Genomic DNA, 20,728 nt, shown 5'->3' with positions numbered 1-20,728 from the left:
AGTCATCAAGCGGACTCTCCACCTCCCGGTTGCCACGCCCAACCAAAAAAATCTGGCTTTGGGCGTGGTGAGCACATTCCGGGAAATTCGAGAAGCCCACTTAGTCAACCAATACACGCGTCTGGCACAGACCATGTCCGGTCGCCGCATCTTGGACCGGCTACACATCAAACTCGACTACCACATTGAGACAAGGCAGAGAGTTAGAGAACCCTGGAAACGCGCCCTCCGGGTCCGACACTTTCCCCGCAACATGCCCAGGGAAGACCATAGCGGTCGTCGCCAGGCGTGCGCGGAAGCGTTGGCGCAATACTATGGTAACCAACAACACAAGTATTGCATGGAGGTTTCTGGCCCACACCATGGGGGTTAGTACACGGCCGCAGTCTTACCCAGCACAAACAGTGTCAACGGGCTCAGTTTCAGAGCCTACACACGCGCAGGAGGTTGGCATTGCTCTGGCTCTCCCTAATCTCAAGTCGAAACAAAACACCGACTCGCGAGGGGTCTGTCGGAACTATAAGCTGGCATGGGCTCCCCCGCTTGCCTGGCGCATACTCCAATATAGCTGTCGATGCGAAGATCCAACTCCACGTGACCTGATTTGGGCCTCCGGTCACCAGGGACTCCAGGGAAACAAACAGGCCGATCAGGCCGCCCGCGCACTCTCTACTCGGGATATCTTCTTGTTCTTGGAAGCCTATTCCCAATCAGACAAACTGGCCCTTATATTCAAACACATCACCGATTACTACAAAGAGAAGAACTGGCGCTACCCGGCGTCTTGGAAGACTCTGGATCGCGCTGACGAGGGCCTCCTCATCATAATGCTCACTAACACTGTACTGTGCCCGGCGGTGCTTGAACATTTAAACACATCCTTTGAAAGCACGTGCCAGTTCTGTGGGGAGGTGGCTGACACCTTCCACATGGTTTGTGCGTGCCAATTAAACCCATCTATCACCCCCAACCCCACCAGAGAGGACTGGAAAGCGGCCCTGCTCGGCTGTGAAGACCTAAAGACCCAAAAGGCCTTGGTTCAAAGGACGTGGGTGGGGTTGCTTGCCAATGGGGCTCCGGAATAGGGGCTCCACCTAGTATTGTGAGGGGAAGGGCTAATAGGGCTCTACCCCAATCACTTCTCTGCAAACATTTAGTAGAATGTAAATGTTTTTCACTACCACCACCTGCGGTAACTTTGCCATGGACGTAGTTGACATCGCTCAATCGATTCAGAAAAACGAAGAGGCCACAATACTTGAACAACAGCTTCCGGCCGAAACCGTACTTGCGCAACGGCGTCCAAGGCCACAGGAAATGCCGTCATAGCGGTCTTGCGAGAGGAGTTAAGAAGAAAAACTGCGCAAGCGGTCCAGTCGTCGACTCTCCTTATTGGGACAAAACAACTGATAGGTGGAAAGTTCCTGAAGCGAGAATGGAAGAAAGTGTCCAGGAAAGAGCGCGGCATCTTGGCGGACAGCTGATAAAAGGTGAATACACATTACTTCATGCTTCGCGTTGTTGTATGCGGAAGTCACGAATGGTAACACGGCATTCCAGTTGCGGTGATTCGATGTTAAATACATGGACATCCTGTTGGTAAGGGTTCTGTGTGTGCGCTCAGTAACACCGTTTGTCTGGAGGAGGAAAGGCGTAGAGTGACGGCAGCCTGAGCCGCCCAGCCACAGTGGCTCTTCTGACATCAGAAGAAAGTGCCTGCCATGGTCACTGGTAATACCACGGAGCGCACCATGACGAATAATAATAAAATGCAGCAAAAAAGACGACATTTCACTTGCCTTTGCTGATGCAAGCACTGCAGGCATCTTCATCAACTAGCGGAAGCCAAAGTCTTTCATGAACATTTGGGGGATTTTACTTTCCTACATACCCGTGTCGTTATTTCTAGTTTTGTTCGATATTGGCTAGGACACCCGGCTTGAAAAGTGTGGTCCAGCCCATTCCACTCCAATAATGCGGAAATAAAGTTTTTTTTTCGACAAAAAGAAAATTCAGATTAATCTAAAATTTGTTATTATTAGAACAGTTTCCATCTTGAATAGCCGATGCATCTCTTCCAAGAGCTTGTGGAGGTCTAATATGACGTCAAAAGATAAGACATTTGTAAGTTACACAGCTAGCCGTTACAGTGAAATAGAAAGGTCAATTGAGCGTTTAAAAAGTAGAGCCTGGTAACAAGCGATTCGACTGTTTCTAGAGATTCCCTTCTTATTATTTTTTCCGGCATTAACATGTTTGATCAAAAGAGCAAGAATTGGGGCAAGTCGGCTTTATATTTTTGCTTGAAAATAAGTAGCTTATAAGATGGCGCCGGATTAGGTGAGATGAACACACGAGCACTCTGAACCAAGAGGTACCATCAACAGCTTCCTTTTTTAATATAGCTGGATGTTACATACACAATTCGACGCCGAAGTGGTAATGATGTTATGTACGGCACATCATCTGCAGTGAAGTGGTCAAACTCTATCTATCTATATCCGGAATAACATAAAGGAAACAACACCTACGAAAAACAGCAGCGTAAATTTATGCTTCTTCAAAAATTCAAGCTCTTGCCTCACATGATCGGAGGTGCGCTGCAGCAGTTGCTCTCAGGGCCTATCATCATGGCAAACATTTTAATGAGTTCTATTTCTTTTCTGTATCAATTTCGTGTTTTCCAGCCGCAGTGCACATTTGCATTATACCCAGTGGCGCCGTAGATCTTTTCCGCTCTGTTACCCTCTGTTGAGACACCGCCCCGTCTGCTCCACGTCGCAACATTCGCAGCAAAGCGGGATTTAAGAGATAGCATTCCTTTCCCACTCTACATCAGCCTGTACATGTCTGTCCGAAAACCCGAATTTATAGTTTTTGTTTCTGGTCGATTTCCATCCCAGCCTTTTCTAACCTGCTCCAGTAGGACCGAAAAATGACTTGAATGCAATAAATATATGAACCCTTTTTTTAATCGCTGTCACCTATAGTGAATCTAAAGCACCACCACTAGCCTATCTTCTTAACACGGTTTCGTGTGGCTTGCACCATCTGCCAAATTTGCAGCTGATTTTTCTGAGACCTTACTTGAAACTGTCGTGAATATCCGCTAGCCTTGAATCCAAGAGTTGGCTGATCGAAACTTTCCTTTTTTGCGCAAGGGCACAATTTTTAACCGCTCTCAGTAAGCAAGAATATGTCACGACGAATTTAAGTACTTTGGAATGACCGGAATCAAACCACAGTGGCGGCATTTGTGTGTTTTGGTTTTAAGGCCGGTAGCAATTAGTGTCACTGCCCTTTACGTAGAGAACAAGAAAGTCCAAATTACGGTCCTTTGGTGTGCAACAGTTGAACTCATGGCAAAAAAAAAAGCTCTCAATTCAGTCGAAATCTTTTCCGTGTTCAAGCAATCTGCCTTCCAGCCGGCCATGCATTTAACAGTATATGTAAAACCCTGCTTAGCAGAGGACGTACGTACCTACGTGTGGCAGACGGAGCGGCGCGACAATGAAATTCACGAGAGCATGAACTAGCATGGGGACATTTTGCAGTTTAGTGAATTATAGCATCCCACGGCGTATAATGAAAATGTGCACCACTATAGGAAGATGCGAAGGCAATATCTAGAGCAAGAGGCGAAAAAGAGCATGAAATCATTGACCCTTGTGCCATGTGGATAGTATCTGAGAACTACTGCATCAGAGTGCCTTCGGGAACCTTAGGGCCAAAGAAATTTGACTTTTAGAAGGACTATAGTAATACAGGCTCTGATGCGCACGTTTCCTTTCCTTCCGGTTCTTATGCATAAAGCCGCATGTACCATGTTTTGCCTGTTTTCAAAAGTTGAAGCTACGCAGACTTTTCGACAAAAGCTCGTATTCGATTCCAAAAAAAAGTGACAGATAGTGGCAATTTGGGTGCAGTTTTCATGTGTTCTTCTTCTTTAATACTGCCCTCATTTGCAGCACTTTTCTAACAAGGTCTTTTTGATACCGCAAATAAAATTTTTTTCAGCAATAAATCTTCACGTTTTACACAGCCCGGCGTCCTTTATTCTAACCGGTTCAAATCGGAGCCTCGTATACTCTTCTGTTAAGGTAAAAATAAACAAACTTAACCACTTCTCTGTCTTGCCTGACACTGTTTACACACACGGCAAAGAACATTCAGGATCACTATCACCTACGAGCGTGGGGCCGCCTATCATTGCATAAGTAGCAGTGCCGTCTCCTCGCTTTGCCGCTGTCGTATATAGAGAGCGCTGTCAATAGTCTTCTAGGAGCGCGCAAAGCAAGCCTGCTATGAAGCTCTATGGCCCGATAGCGATGCCAGCACATATAACCTAGCGAAAGCAGGTGGAATCACTAAAGAGAACTCACGGCGCACCTGGCGCGCATAAACTATCTATGTATTGAGAACTTAGCGTTGTACTTAATTGTGGCCTTTATCTTCGTCGGACATAAATAGCTACTACGGGTTCAGTATACGCACCATAGAGAAGCCATAGTTCCCAGTTTTGCTTTCCGTGCATCGTCCGTGCCTTTTTTGCCCAAACGCAAACATGCGGCTTAAAATCAACTAAGCCTTACACAAACACCGAAACTTCTGGGCTGCTTTCCACCTAACTCTTACCAGAAGTGCTTTTCATTTCGCTACTGTCTTCATGATTTTCCGGATTTCTCTAAGTTCGAGCACCCATTTTGTTCAATAATCTAACGAAAATTTCAAACAGCGAGTTTCATTAAAATTTATTCTTAGAAAAAAAGCGTTAGTGACCCATCAGCATGCAGAATGTCGTGTTAACTTCTGCATACAGATAGTGGCGTCGGCGCACTTCCGCCAAATATCTCACTTTAAGAGACGGCATTTTTTAAAAAGAAGTGTCTGACAACAACAAAAAAAAAACAGGCATATCGAAAGAACAATGGCTCTAAACACTTTGCTAAAATTTGCTCTGCACGGCACGCCAGCGAGTTTCTCATATGGTATCTTCGGCTGGTCGTTTCAGAGCTCTCTGAAGCGCTCTGAGAGGCAAACACGGTCTCGGCCAGCCGAAGTCGTGTATCTATGTGACCATGTACGGGTATTTGTTACCAAGCACTAACCTCTCATTTAGAGCTTCTCGAGGGGTTCCCGTTCATTTTCTCGTAGCGACCGGGCGCTTCGGGTCACGTGGGTGCTTCCCACTCCCGGTTCGGTGCCAGCACAGTGGCGATATACGATGGAGTGGGCGCCAGTGGCCGGTGACGAAGGGGCTGTGAGAGTGTTTTTCTCTTGTGTAACGAGAGTTCTCCTCAAGCTTCAATCCCGCGAAGAACATCAGTATCTGCCGCAGTTTCAGAGCGTTTCCTCGGTACGCACAGCAGAAGAGATCGCCGAGTTAACGTCGGTGACAGGACCAGCGGCGTATGCAAGTATGGAAAACGCCTACTACGCGGAGTCTACGTGGTGTCTTAGCGCTGTATTTGGGATGAAACAACATTGCGGCTCCGCTCTTGTGCCTGTGCAAATGCATTGGAGGTGTTCACCGGACTCTGTCTGTCCAAAATTTGTTTGTGCAGAGCGACAGTGCCATTTGCTTGTGGCTTATAGTGGCAGCGTGAGCTGGTAAGCTTATCTAGTGATGACGACGCTGACCAAGCTAGAAAGCTGTGTTCCCGCGCCGATGAAACAGCTTTTTCTTTGTCATCCAGTGCTCTGCGGAGAGAATATTGTTGGGCTTTCAAAGAAAGGTACCGTAAGAATAAACAAACGGCGCCGAATGTCAGCACTATTACTGCGTACAAAAGTTGGCACAAAACACGGGAGAATCACAAGAAAGGTGGACAGGGCAACGCGCTTACTGTCCACCTGTAGCGCGTTCTCCTGTTCACCTTTCTCGTGATTTTCTCGTGTTTTGCGCTAACTTTTGTACGTAGAACTATGCACCGACTAGCCCTGCAACAAGTGTTACGTGAGTACCTTTCCAAAACTGTGGGTCGTTTTCTAAGTGTGTCATCACTTTCCTCACACATGTCAACCATCGTCACCCACTTATCATGGCCAGCTTGCGACGCCAGGCACATCACTTTCCGCATCAAGAAGGGATTGGTACCCTGTGAGATCATCGCTCTTTTCGGCGCAGACCATCCTTCCTTTGGGCACGTTAAACGTCTGTGCAGAATCCTCAATGCGCGTTGTCCTGTCCACCTTCCTTGTGATTGTCTCGTGTTTTGCGCTAACTTTTGTACGTAGAACTATGCACCGACTAGCCCAGCAACAAATGTTACTTGAGTCAGGACTATTCGGCGCCAAGAAAACTTAATGTGTTTTCTTTGTAGAATGACTGCTCCCAGAGCGCCGCCTATGTACGACAAGACGGTGCCGCCTCCGACTGAGATTCAAAATTCGGCCGATCGGCGCGTCCTGAGGCAGAGGATAAAAGCGGCAATTTTAAGATGGTATTAATGTTTGGTTGCCAAATAGAGCAAGATCGCGAGCACCTTAGATCTACCTGCAACTAAGTTTCCACGGCAAACACATAGCTACTGTTTACACGGCGCATCTGAGACACCGCCTGCTAGGACATGTCCTTCGAGCGCCTAGTGCAGAGGAAAATAGGTACCATGCCAACCGAGCCCGAGGACCATAAAGCGAAGGGGCATTGCGGTTGATAGTGACAATCCGCCCCTTCGGCGACATCATAATGCAGAAAAGGTATCACATATCGACGCACTTACATAGCATCGATAGCCTTCGGGATAACGCCTGCTTGTTCCATCAATACAGACGGAATAATGACGTGTCTGCAAAATACCAAGAGAGACAAATTTCACTCAGTGCTGCCACTCCCTTCCGGCGTCAAATACACCAAACATCATTGCCGGCCGCATGAGATAGTAATCGAAAGAACGTCCACGCTATCGTCACTTTTCGGTTATCCTCCACCATTTTGTTAGCTGTTATTGTTAGGTTATCCCCGCCTCCGGTTTGGTTTTATAACACATATTTAGAATAGTATACACTGCGTAAGAAAAATGTACACTTAAGTTTCACATCAATAACTTAGCTGCGAAGTAATAAATGTACTCGGAAAGTGAGCGAAGAGCACACCGCATGCAGCACGCGTTGCGCGGTTAATACTAGATTCCTGGACAGGTTAAAAGAGTAGAGTAGAAATAGAGTAGAATGTTAAAGAGTAGATTCCTGGACAGTGCTGCAAGAAAAAGAAGATTGAAGAAAATTACCGTTTGTCGCGTCCCACTGGGCGTGGTTATGTCTTTGGGGTTTTCCGTCGCAGGATTGAAAAGAGAGAAAATATTTTATATGTAACATCGCGCATGCCGAAGCAAATAATGCGGCTAGGAGGCGTGTCCATGTTGTGCGCGCCAAATGTTCACAACCGAATATTATCAGGGCCAGGCATTTTTTCTCGGGAGCGTTTCTTATTCTCGTTTCGCGTCAAGCAAAGAAGCGACGACCTGAAAAGTGTTTGAATTGCAAAGTCGCGCGCCTGGAAGCGGAGCACGATAGTTAGGGATCCAGGAAGGAGCATCAAAGTGAAAAAGAACATAATTCGAATCTGCTTACAAAGGTATTGCGGTTGCCAACGGCATCCGAGGGCAAAAAAGTGATTTCAAATCACAAAAGACTACGCAAACGTAAGGAGGAAAATGAAAGACAATGAACTTTTAACTTATGTTCCATGAAGTAATAAAAATTTCTAGCTACCAATTTCGTTTCAGAAACATTTCAGTCCCTGAATGATACTTTCCTTGCCGAATCATCTCACTCGCGTGTAACCCCGATAACTCGTAGAGTGCGAATTACTTTCCTCCAATTGTGAGCGTCTAAAATTTTGAGTTTAAATTTAGAACCAAAGATAATTGTCCTCATCATTTCTAGGAAGTTAATGTGCGGACTCCGAATCTTTTTGGGGGGGACTTATCTGCCTATCAGATGAATGTGTAACAAGTTTAGTTTTAGGCGTTCCTTCAGAAAAACTTAAGAATAACGTCAGCTTGGAGGCAACATAAAATTTTCTTGTGCACACTGACATGCCGCTGAAAAAAAAAATCTTCGTACAGCTCTCTCTTGAGTGCATGACCGTTCAAATCACACGGAAATAGAATTATATAGAAAGAAAGAAGAAGTACCTTAAGCGTGAAAATGGCTATTTAGTTATTATCAGCAGACTTTCCTGAATTTGAGATCGCACCCACAAAGTTATGCTCGAGAAAGCAAATACGGGGAAGTGTTTGGTTATCAGATTCCAAAACTATATGCTTGTCCGGGCATTCCTATCAAACTAACACTTTGGCAGAAATTTTGGAACGGCTTCAAAAACATGGCCAACGGGTCACTTGCAAACAACAAGCCGACTAAAGAATATCTGACAGGAATACGGAGCCATTTCCTTTCCCCCCTGTGCTTTTCTAAAGTGCTCTCAACTGTCACGGTACACCACCACTGTCTAAGAGCTACCACACAGTGATAAGGTAAGCTGATTGCTAGACATCGTTTTCAGGAACTGGTGCCACAGTTTTCGTTGCGATTTTCATTTCCTTTGCTTAAAACAGAAGTAATGGTTTACAGAAGTACAATGATGGTGCGCTTCAAATTGGTTTGGTTTGGTTTGGTTAATGGGGTTTAACGTCCCAAAGCGACTAAGGCTTTGAGAGACGCCGTAGTGGAGGGTCCGGAAATTTCGACCACCTGGGGATCTTTAACGTGCACTGACATCGCACAGTACACGGGCCTCTAGAATATCTCCCTCAAAGAAATTCGGCCGCCGCGGCCGGGATCGAACCCGAGTCTTTCGGGTCAGCAGCCGAGCACCATAACCACTGAGCCACCGCGGCGGCCCACTTCAAATTGTTTTTATTATTACTTACTCCGCTGCCTTAAATTTAATTTTAACCTTTTTGGTTAGCTTTTATGTTGCTCACCGGAAATTTTTGGTTTAAACAATTATGGACACTCAACAGTTGTTCTGTTCGCGTGCCCACGTTAAAGCGTTCATGGCGCCTGTCGATGCAAGAAGCGAAAAAAATTTTGATGGCTATCTTATTTACGTAGTGGTAAATTCATGATGTCACACACAGGTAGAGAGGGCAAAACACATGTCTAGAACGACCAAACTGTGCGTTCTACAACTCCCAAACCCGCTGTGAATATCAATGCATATAATTACAATTAAATACTATCAGCTTACCTGCACATGCTTTTATATAGAAAATTTTTAATCGAATGTTATCGTTAGGTATCGCGTATTCAGCCCGAAACACGCCCAGAGCGTGTTCTAGGCAAGCGTTTTGCCCTCTGTACATCTAGCAAACAAGCTGGGACAGGTTCTAACTTGCATTTTTTTGCATCGCGCCGTCAACCATTACATAAAAAAAAAACAATTTCCAGCATATCTGGAAAAACTTTGATAGCTTTCGCATGCAAACAACTTTTGGGCGAAGTATAGGGTACGGGAACGAATTCGCTTTACCTGTAGCTTAATAAGGTGTTCGCGTACGTGCGTATCTAGACAACGCAATCCCTGGCCTGCTTTGTACGTATCACTACAGCACAACGGAATGCAACAAACGAACGCCAAAGAGCAAAGTGATGGATTGCAAGAAAGCTTCACAGCTTCACATGCTGGTGCGCTGTACTCTTGCACCTTTTTTTTTCCTTTCTGACGATGACATCCCGACTTTCTTATCTGACTCTCGCATATTTTTTTTAATCATATTGCTCGTTTCTCATGACAGTATCATTTTTCAGCAACTATTGTTTCATTTCTTGCTCCCTAAAAACTTGTCTGCATTTTTGTTACTGTGTTTTTTTTTTCCTGTTTAGCTTTTTTTTCTTTACCGTGCCGAAGTCCTCAAATATGCTACTTGCTCCTGTTTTGCTATTTTCTTTTACCTTTTGTATATTGTATATTGCCTTGTTGGACTACGATCGCCTTTGTGTTTACACTTACTTGACCTGTGTTATTTTAGTGTATGTGATGTCCCACTCCTGCGACGGCCTCAAATGTGAGGCTAGCAGTATGTTCAAATAAATAATATTCCTGTTGAAGGCCCTGAATCGTTGTCTGTTGTTTCGACAGTGCTCTCCATAGTGGGTAATACAAAATGGGTCAAAGTGAATATTGACCACAAATTTAAGAGAAGCGTCATCGGTCTACGTAAGACATAACGACATTTCAACTGTTCACCGCATGCCGCTTTACATACACCGCCGATGTTGCTTCTTCGTATCATGCTAAAATAAGCAGACTGCGTGTCTTTGTTTATGCATTGATGATGACTGCATTTAATACCGCAAGAGCTAGGTTTCCCAAACAGTACCATGGTACAACAGTTTTTCGTCTTCAAGCGAGAAGCCAAGGTCAAAATTTCCTAAGAATTTCGCCCCAGATCAGCAGAACACATGGCCAGGAATAAGATTTCGCCATTCGCATGTCCAGTAAATGCACAGGGCGCACTGACCAATGAACCTAGACCCTGCACATGCAAAGCCGACGCTCAAACCACGAGGCCGCCGATTGGGTAAGCATCTTTAGAGAAAACATGAGAAAGACGCAGTCCTAGAGCCGTCGCCCCTGTTGTACTCATTTAAGCGGCGGCGTCTAGTAATCGTTTTGCGGAGCTTGTTAAAATAACCCGAACTAACTATCTTATTACAGACAGGAAATATCAAAAGGGCCCTAGAGACAAGATAGCGCTTTCTCCTGCCTGATTCATTTCCCATTGTTGCATCTGCATGCGAGAAGTTGTTTGGAGCTCACCGTTATCAGAAGGGCATGTCTTTTCATTCATGCCAACGCACTCGCCCTTCTTGCATTTGCCGACCAGGTACATTATTCTTCCGATACCCTGGAAAGAAAACTACTGAAAGAGAATAATAGAAAGGCATTTTTATCCGTAGCTTACCCTTCATACCAACGCAGTGACGCCATGTGACATTAAACGATTGCAGAGTGCAGTCTGCGGGCTGCGTAAGGCAGCCGCAGTAACAGGAACATATTATCTGAGACGTCCATGTAATGATCTAAACGCTTCTTGACTTTATAAAGACTAAGTTCAGTTAAAGCAGGCAACTTAGAAAATTTAATGGTGGTGTTATAAAAACCACTAGGAAAACGTGGGCGTAGACGCTCTTGATGCCTGCCATGTATTGACGGGATTCGGATCTGCACTGGGCGAGAGTGTTTCCCAACAGCTCTCATCGCTTACGTTCTTTTTTTCTTCGCAGCCGTAATTTGACGTGAATAAATAAAAGTGTAAATAGTACATCGGCGCACATAGTCCTTCGAGCTGTGTTTAGTAATAAACTTTGGTGAACGGAAAACATATGGCAGAATGGCCGCGCAGTGCTTCAAAAACATTTTTGGTGGCACAGCTAATGAAATACAGCGGCGCAAAAAACAAGGCCGAGAAAACAAAATAGACAGGACGGGCGTCATCTACCAACTGATTTATTATCTCGAAATAAAAAAACTGCTCAAAGTACAGGAGGTTGCATATAAAAACAGTTCGTGCCCATCCTGCCTATTGTGTGTTCTCGTCTTTTTCGCCGCTATATTCAGTTAGCTGTGCCTCTTCACAAACTAGCGTGAGCCAGAGCCTTGCTGGAAAAAATGGTGGCTGTCTCGTGGCCACTGCACTCTGCCTTCCTTTCCAGTGTTTTTTTTTGTTATTAGCTGGGGAACAGGTATGCAGGGTTGGGTCCAGACCATTCCTGTTCAATAGAGCGGAAGTAAAGTTTTTTATAAAAAATGAATTCTTGGCAGCCTTTCATTCTTGACACGCTGATGCATCCCTCCCATGACATAATGGAGGCCTAATATGGCGACAAGAGATACATGTGTAAGTCGCGCAGCTAGCCGGTAGAGTCAGATAAAGTTCAAGCGTTTATAATCTGATGTGGTGACAAGCGGTCCGTCTATTTCTACGGATTCACTCGTTTATTTTACCTACATGAACCTGTTTAGTCAAAGGAGCAAGTGGTCGGGCAGGTGGGCTTTAAATAATGGCTAGTAAATAAAGCTTATTACAAGGCGCGGGACTATGTGGGAGGAACACACACACCCTATGAACAAAGAGCTATCGTCAACAGCTTCTTTTTGGAATATAGCATGAGGTTACATGCACAAGTCGACGTCTACATGTTAAAGATGCTATCGACATCGCACCATGTGTGAAGAGGTCAAACGATATCTGTCTATATTCGGAATAACAGAAAGGAAACGGCACGGACGCATCACAGAAGCGTCAGCTTATGCTCTTCCAAATATTCAAATTCCTTCTTTCCTGAGATGCTCTAAGGCGCGCTGCATCAGTTGTTCTGAGGAGCTGTCATCACGGTAAACGACTCAATGATTTCTTTTTATTTTCTCTACCTTTTTTATGTTTTTCAGCCGTGGTCCACGGTTGCATTTCACGCAGCGGCATGCTAGATTTCAAAGATGTATAATCTGTTACCGTGATCTTTGGCGCTCTCTTACCTTGTTGTTGAGACATCGGACAGTCTTCTTCACATAGGCATGTTCACAGTACATCAGAATTTTATATATAGTATTTTCTTCACGCTCTGCATCACACTGTACATGTCAGACGGAAAACCCGAATTTGCAATCTGGTTCCATTCAATTCTCTGCTCTTTCTAATCTCGCCTAGTGAAACCGAAAATTGACCTAATTCACCTCAAGTGGTTTTTTTTTTTAATCTCCATGTCCTGCAACGAATCTAGACCACCACCATTGGCCTATTTTCCTAACACGGTTTCCTGTGGCTTTTTTGAACCTAAGAAAAGGAGCTGTGCTAAAGCATGCAACCACAGACGAAGAAAGGAGGAGACACAAAGAAGTTTTACTAAAGTATACATTCCTGCGGCTTGCACCACCTGTAGAAATTGTCAACTGTATTTTTTTTCTGCAATTCCACCTTGGAACTGTCGTGAATATCGAATTGGCTTTAATCTAAGAGTTGCCTGATCGAGAAATTCTTGTTCGAGCGAGGGACGATTATCCATCGCTCGTAGTAAGGAGGACTATGCCACGACGTGTTTAAGTATTTTGGAGTGACCATATAATTGAAAACACAATAACGGTATTTCCGCGTTTTGTTTGTAAGTTGAACAACCATTATTTTCTCTGCCGTTGACATGGAGGTCAAGACAGCTCAATTTATGATCATTTGGTGTCCAAAAGTGAACTCGAGGCATTGAAGACCTCTCGATTCACTCAATATCCCTTCCGTGTACTAGGAATCTGCCTTGGAGCCGGCCAAGCGTTGAACGGTATGTGTGAAATCCTGGTTATCTGTGGACGGGCATACGTGTAGCAGACAGAGCGGCGCGTCTTTAATGTTACGAGAGCAAGAACTAGCATGAGAACATTTTATACATTAGTGAACTGTGGCATCCCATGGCGTATACTGCAAAAGCGCACAAGTATTGTTAAATGCCTCTTGACGAAGGAGCGTTAGGGAGGAAAGATGTAACATATCGGCGCACTTACATTGCATTCGGAACCATCCGGAAAAATCCTGCCTCTTCCATCAATACATGGGGTCAAATCACTCGGCTGCAAAATATGCGGAGAGAAATATTTCACTCGTCGCCTCCACTGTCTGAAGGTGTCAGATATACCGAAGATAACTCCCGGTCGCATAAGGTAGTAATCGAAACCACAGTCACGCTATCGTCACTGTTAGGTGATTGTCCATGATTTTGTTAGCCGTTATTGCTATGCAACAGTCCGTGCCTCCGGTTTGATTTTATAATTACTGCGAAAGCAATACTGCTCGAGGTTTCCGCTCTTCGCCGTCGTCCCGGAGAATCCACCATTGACCTTTAGCTTGACCTATGTGTGACGTCATACCAGCTGTGGAAGAGGGGCCCCAACTCGGCTCGTCGCGATCGTTCCAGGGAATCCTCCATGACGCAGCTGCGCGGCGCTGCCGCGAGGGGCGCTCGCTGTACGTGACGTCATACCAGCTGTGGAAAAGCGGGGCCCCAACTCGGCTCGTCGCGATCGTCCCAGCGAATCCTCCATGCCGCTGCTGCGCGGCGCTGCCGCGAGGGGCGCTCGCTGTACGTGACGTCATACCAGCTGTGGAAGAGCAGGGCCGCAACTCGGCTTGTCGCGATCATCCCAGCTAATCCTCCATGCCGCAGCTGCGCGGCGCTGCCGCGAGGGGCGCTCGCTGTACGTGACGTCATAAGAGCTGTGGAAAAACGGGGCCCCAACTCGGCTCGTCGCGATCGTCCCAGCGAATCCTCCATGCCGCAGCTGCGCGGCTCTGCCGCGAGGGGCGCTCGCTGTACGTGACGTCATACCAGCTGTGGAAGAGCAGGGCCGCAACTCGGCTTGTCGCGATCATTCCAGCGAATCCTCCATGCCGCAGCTGCGCGGCGCTGCCGCGAGTGGCGCTCGTTGTACGTGACGTCATACCAGCTGTGGAAAAGCGGGACCCCAAGTCGGATCGTCGCGATCGTCCCAGCGAATCCTCCATGCCGCCGCTGCGCGGCGCTGCCGCCAGTGGCGCTCGCTGTACGTGACGTCATACCAGCTGTGGAAATGCGGGGCCCCAACTCGGCTCGTCGCGATCGTCCCAGCGAATCCCCCACGCGCCGCTGCCGTGCGGGAGGCGCTCGCTCTACGAGACAAGTCAAACCAGGCGCAGCCAGGGCTATAGCCTTGCGTTCAAAGGGCAAGGCATCGCGCTGAACGGGTGGTGGCGTTCCTCCCTTCCTGTACGGTGCGGTTCGGGTGTCCACCGCGATGAGAGAGAATTACTGCGTAATTTACTTTCCTCAAAAAGCGTCGCGTTCAAAGGGCGCCGAACGGGTGGTGGCGTTCCGTGGACTGCCTGGAAGCGCTACAACTCGCTGTCGCGTTCCACTCCTAAAGGCGAAGCTTAAGCGTCATTAACTAACGTTGATAACATAACCCTTACTAAGAGCACCACCAAGACACACCACCAGCCAACCTAGGCACAGCCAGGGGAAATTGCTCTGCGCAATTACCGGGCTTAGCCAAGCTAAGCCTCAGCCAATTTTTTTTATAATATATATTTAGATTAGCATACAGTGCTGATTAGTGATTCATATTAGGCTAAAGATAAACGTACACATATGCTTTAGATCAATGCCATAGATCCCAAAAATTATTGTGCTCGGAAAGTGAGCGAAGAGCATTTTGCACACAACGCGCATTGCGTTGTTTAAAGCAAGGGCGTGGTCAGGCACACAAGAAAAGGGATAATGAACAAAATTACCAATCGTGGCCTCCCACGGGACGTGCTTCTGTGTTGACTGGTTGACTTGTGATCACGGTTCGCTGGATTCGAAAGAGGGAAAAACATCATAAGTAAATGTACGCGCACCGAAGCAAATAATGCGGCTACGTGGCATGCCGATTTTTGCGACAGAATATCTTCAGAGTGTAGTACTTTTGCTCGGGAGTGTTTCTTTGTATAGATCCGCATTGAGCGAAATACGGTGGACCCGGAACGTGTTTGATTTGCAACGTCGCATGTTAGGCAGTCGAGCACGATAGTGGCTGAGCCAGGAAGGAACGTCAAAGTGAATCAGAGTATCATTCGAATCTCCTCGTGAAAGTATCGCGGTTGCCATCGAAAGCCACGCCAACAATGTTTGATCCCAAAATAAGCTCAGAAAAGAATACAAAATGAACTTTTAAAATGAGTTCGACGCCGTATTAAACATTCTTAGCTGTCAATTTCCTTTCAGAAACACCTCAGTCACTGAACCTTACTTTCCTTGCCGAATCATCTCACTAGCCTGTAAGTCTGATCACTGGGACAGTGCGGATTAATTTCCACTGTTCGTGAGTTTCTAAAATTTTGTGTATATATTTAGAACCAGAGATAACGGTCCTTTTTATTCCCGGGAGGTTGATGTGCCGTGCTCCAATTTTTTTGGAGACTTTCCCGAATTCGAACCGCGGCCAGAAATCCCTCTCGGGAAGGCAAACACCGAACAATGATTCCTTATTAGGTTACAAGAATATCTGCTAGTCCGAGCTGAATAATTTTGTATTTTATAAAAAATGGTGCAGGAAGGTTTCGAAGTCAGGTAGTTCGATACGTTAAGTGCCTAGTTTAGTCTTAATAGAAAGTACGCAGTTAAAGGCAAGACGATTTTAGAGCTTCCTGAACGAAGTATAAAAAGTAAAGAAACAGGAGTAATGCCATTTTGTTTAGTGCTTGTTGGCTACTGGTGAGGTCAGACTAGCAATTACTCTACTGTCAACTCTAGCACCTCATCGTCACTAAAATAATATTTACAAGAGCAGGAAGCGCCCTTCCAGCCCTACAACGTCACTTTTTTTGCTACTTTGTGAAGGCGGCGAATGAAACGGGAGCAAGCCAAAGAGAATCCCCTCTGCGCGGAGGCCTTGCACGCACGCGTGGCTAGCCATACATCAAAGAACAGCGTTGCCGCGACAACGCCGAAAACATCAAGGTGTGCCCTGGCCAGCGCTTTTATTTTTCGACGATGTATGTGCCATGCACGTGGCCGTCTTTCTGAGCTATATCATTATCAGGAGCACCATGTAGGCTCTGGATGATGAGACACGTGAGCGGTCCGGTTTCGACGGTGTTGATCAAATTCTAGAAAACTGCGCCGAGAATGGCAAATATTACTTCTAATTATAGTCCTTGGCAAAAGTAACCGATCAACAAGTTTTGATTCTTGGCCATGTGGCAGAGCACTTGTTGCAGCCTTTAAGCTAAGAGTCTGTGTAAGTCAAGGAGAACCTTTCTCCGCACTATTCGGGACCTTTTGGTTCGTACAAGTGCCGCAAGGGTTCCACAGTACAACTTAGGAGAAAATCCCGTCGCCGGGTTACGTTTGGCAAACGGGGTACATGCCCCTAAAGCTAGCGCGCCAGCTGTGTCATGGTTTTGATGGAGCAGACTGATAAAGCTTGATGGGCGTGATCCTTAATATGTGTCCACTTGAGAAACTGGCTTAAAGTTTTGTAAACCGATTGAACAGCACTAACAGACACGACACAAGAGAAGAACACTGACACAAGGGCTAACTAAGTACCAAACAATTTATTCTGACGAGGAAGGCAGCAAATAAACCAAACGTGGCAAGCAAAACACAAAGCATCAAACATGTCGAGGAAAGCCCACAATCAGGTACAATCAAAAGGTTTTGCTGATTAAGACAGAAAAGCTCTTCCCGAATCAGAGGAAACGACGGCTAGCTGCAAGACGAGTCATCGTAGTTACGTATGCACTGTGCTTCGCGTATGAGCTTTGTGTTCTGGTCTTTATATTTTGCGATGATGGCGGCCTTGTTAAGAAATGCTCCGATGTCTTCGCACTCCGCACAACGAACAATCGCGTTATTTTTGCGTGAGGGGTTTTCTATATCTTTCGCATGCTCGCGCAGAGAGTCATTGATACAGCGGCCTGTCTCACCGACAGAGTATCGGCCACATGACTAAAGTATCTTGTAAAGAACACTGCAGCAGCAGTTAAAGTTTTTATGCTGCTTTTTTTTTCCTAGGCTTTCTTCCTTTTTTATTGGTTTACTCGCTTGGATTTCACACATCGATTCTTGCTGGCGGTGAAAAGCAACCTAACACCAGCTTTGCTAACAATCTGCTACATATTCTGTGATATCCTTTGTACGTATGGGATGCATGCGGTCTTTTTCTTAGCTGCTTGATGAGCGTTAGTGCACACATTCTTGTGAATTATCCTTTCCGCGAACAGCGACTCAGCTACTTTCGATAGCAGCTTCAAATGGTGCCCGGCTGTAGTTGACCTTTTTACCTGCGCGTCAAAGCTTGCCTGTGTAACCATGCACGCAAGAGCTGTACCACGTGCCTTTTATGCACGTTTTGACAATTTGGCGCGTCACTATCTTTGAGTCAGCCGACTGAAATGGCAGTAGGCTGTTCCGGGAGCGTGCTGAATAAACCCAGCACACGTTCACCGAACAACACGAGCTCACCATCTAAAAACCTTATTCTGTTGTTAGTAGGAGACTCAATGGTCAGTTTTAAGTCGTTAAGTTCCAACTAGATCACGTGAAATATCTGAGTAGCAGTTTGCTGGCCGTGCTCTGTGCGATATAAAAACTAAAAAAACTCCTCGACGTAAACACATGACCGCAACAAGCTTGGTGGAAAGCCTCTAGAGCTGGTGGCGGGAGCGGACGCATGTCGGACCGCCTCCCGCATTGTGGGCTAATTTTACCAGGTTAAAACGGACGCGGCCCAACCATTTTTGGTGTGCGAGGAAAGCAAGATATCCGACGCATCTGGATACCAACTTCAAAACGGTAGGCCAATTTTGCGACTTTTTATCGAGTTGTAAAGTTCGCCAGCGAACCGCCGCAGCTAAGCCTAACGAGACGAAGGCCTCCGCTAGACCTCGGCGCTTGCGCCGAGACAGAAGCAGACGGAAGGATGCTCGCTAGCCCCAGCGGGAGCGGAAACGCTCCCAAGGGCGTGCAAAGCGAGGATTCACAGTGCGAGGATTCTCACATGGAAGACGAAGTTTCTGAGGACGAAAGTTCTACCGAAACGTGCCGGGAACGCGCGAGCGACGCCAACACGGACGCTGAGGAAAACGACAACGATGGCGCAGATAACTGGACGCCAGTTATGCGGGCCAGGGCGCGACGACGTGAAAAGCTCAAACAAGCAAAAGAAGAAAAGAAAGCCAGAGCGGAAGCCAGGAGGCTACAGACGCCAGTCGGACGGGACGCAGCGACCAATTTGGAGAATACAGGCGGCAAGGCGCCATCGCGGAGGATACCACCGCTACCTAAGACCGACGTGAAAGTCATCCTAAGACCTAAGCAAGGGCTGCAACTGAAACAGTTTCCACAGTTTCTCATCTCTAAAGCAATCCAGGCGGCTACCGGCCACCACTCAGCATGCGGAGGAGAGAACTTCATTACCAGAATCCGACCTGGATCCAACATAATCATCACAAGCACGCCATCTGAAGAGACGGCAAGACAAATCAAGCAAATCAGACAACTCAGCATCAAGGGCGTCAACTACGAAGTCAACACGTACATTGTGGTGCCGGATGATGTGATCCGAGGAGTCATCCACGGAGTCGAGCCGGGCCTCAAGACCGAAGACCTACTGGCGGAACTTCGAGTCCGAACGCATGGAGTCGAAATCGTCGGGGCGAGAATGCTGGGTAAATCCTCCTCAGCAATGCTACTCTTCGACGGCAAATTCCTTCCCAAGCAAGTGATTTTTGCAGGGGCTGAGTACCAATGCTTGTGAGGACTCTGTGAGATTGCAGGTCTTATTTTAAATAAACACAAAAGTTCAAACAATAAACGAGGCGGCTTTTATCGGAAAGGAAACCAATTTCAATACGAGCGAGAAAAAAGGAAAGGAACAAGAGAGCAGGGCGGCAACGCACGGGAAAGAAACACACGGTGGAACAGAACAAAGTGCTTACGGACAATACAGGGAAAAGAAAATCAAAGAGGAAAGTTCACACTACTTGTCTTATTTGAGCAACGAGCGGAGAGGACTGGCTGGGTGTCGGGCAGTCAAGGAGTCTCTTGGCGTTCCGATGTTAATGCGACGCTACCGCAGCGTCGGCGTCTGTGGGCTCCCGGCACGGTTTCCAGGTCTGGTATCCCGGAAAAGTCACGTAGGCGCCAGAAGCGGCCTGTGTGGAGCAGCTGACGGATGGTCGGAGAAGAGTGGCGCCTGGGCCTGGTGGTTGAGGCTCTCGACGATTGATGTCCAGGTCTGGTGGCCCGGACGTCTGCGGCTGAGGCCCAAGCCCGTAACTCGGGGAGCCAGCAGAACTCGTCCACGTCCGTCGTCCACCGCGCTCTTCTCTTCTCTGCCACGTAATCCTCTTCGACCTGCCCCGCGTTCCCCTCCGCACGCGCTCCTCGTGCTTTGTCTTCTTCTCCTCACGAACGCCGCTGGGTGGCGCTATCTCCTTACAGAAGGCCCCCTCTTCGGAAGTTTTTTCCAAGGGAAAGAACTCAACTTCAGCAGAGCGACACCAGACGCGTTCGACGATCGCAACACAGAACACCGCACCACAGCGCGCACACTACACACCACACACAATACGACGGTCGTCAATGTTCGAAGCGTTCACAGACCTTCGCACACACAGCACAGAGAGCACATGGAAAGTCAGCGTAAAGCGTCCATAGAGGGCGAAGAAACACGGAAGGCATACAAATTAGGTAGCCGACACTCAAAAACAAACATGAACACAGATAATGCCAACAAGAACAGGTGTGGGCTATATTCTTCCGTATTCCATTCTTCACATCAAACCACTTCACCGTCGCGAGAACTCTTTCAACTAGTACTTCCGTTTTCCTTTGTGAACCCGGTTTCTCCAAACCGACCTAGGTCTCCACCATGGTTTTAAATGTCCCCGTCCTACGATGTTATACACTCTGTGCCGGCCGTTGTCCGCCGGCACCGATGGAACAACGGCGTCATTTAGTTTGTTCTCCCTTTCCTTTGACACAGTCGGTTGACACTTAACACACGATCTGACATAACTCTTAATGTCAGCCAGTACACCGGGCCAGTAAAACTCACTGAGCACCCTTGCTATTGTTTTCCGTATTCCTTGATGGCCGGATAATGCACTCTTATGCGCCAACTTAAGGACTTGCGTGCGTAAGTCCTTCGGTACCACCGCTTGCTCAACGACTTGGCCGGGACACACTTGGTATGTCCGGAAGAGAA

This window comes from Amblyomma mixtum, chromosome 2 (genome assembly GCF_055824585.1).
Source record: "Amblyomma mixtum isolate Tamu chromosome 2, ASM5582458v1, whole genome shotgun sequence".
NCBI classification, from domain to species: domain Eukaryota; kingdom Metazoa; phylum Arthropoda; class Arachnida; order Ixodida; family Ixodidae; genus Amblyomma; species Amblyomma mixtum.
Note: the sequence above shows the minus strand (reverse complement) of the source record.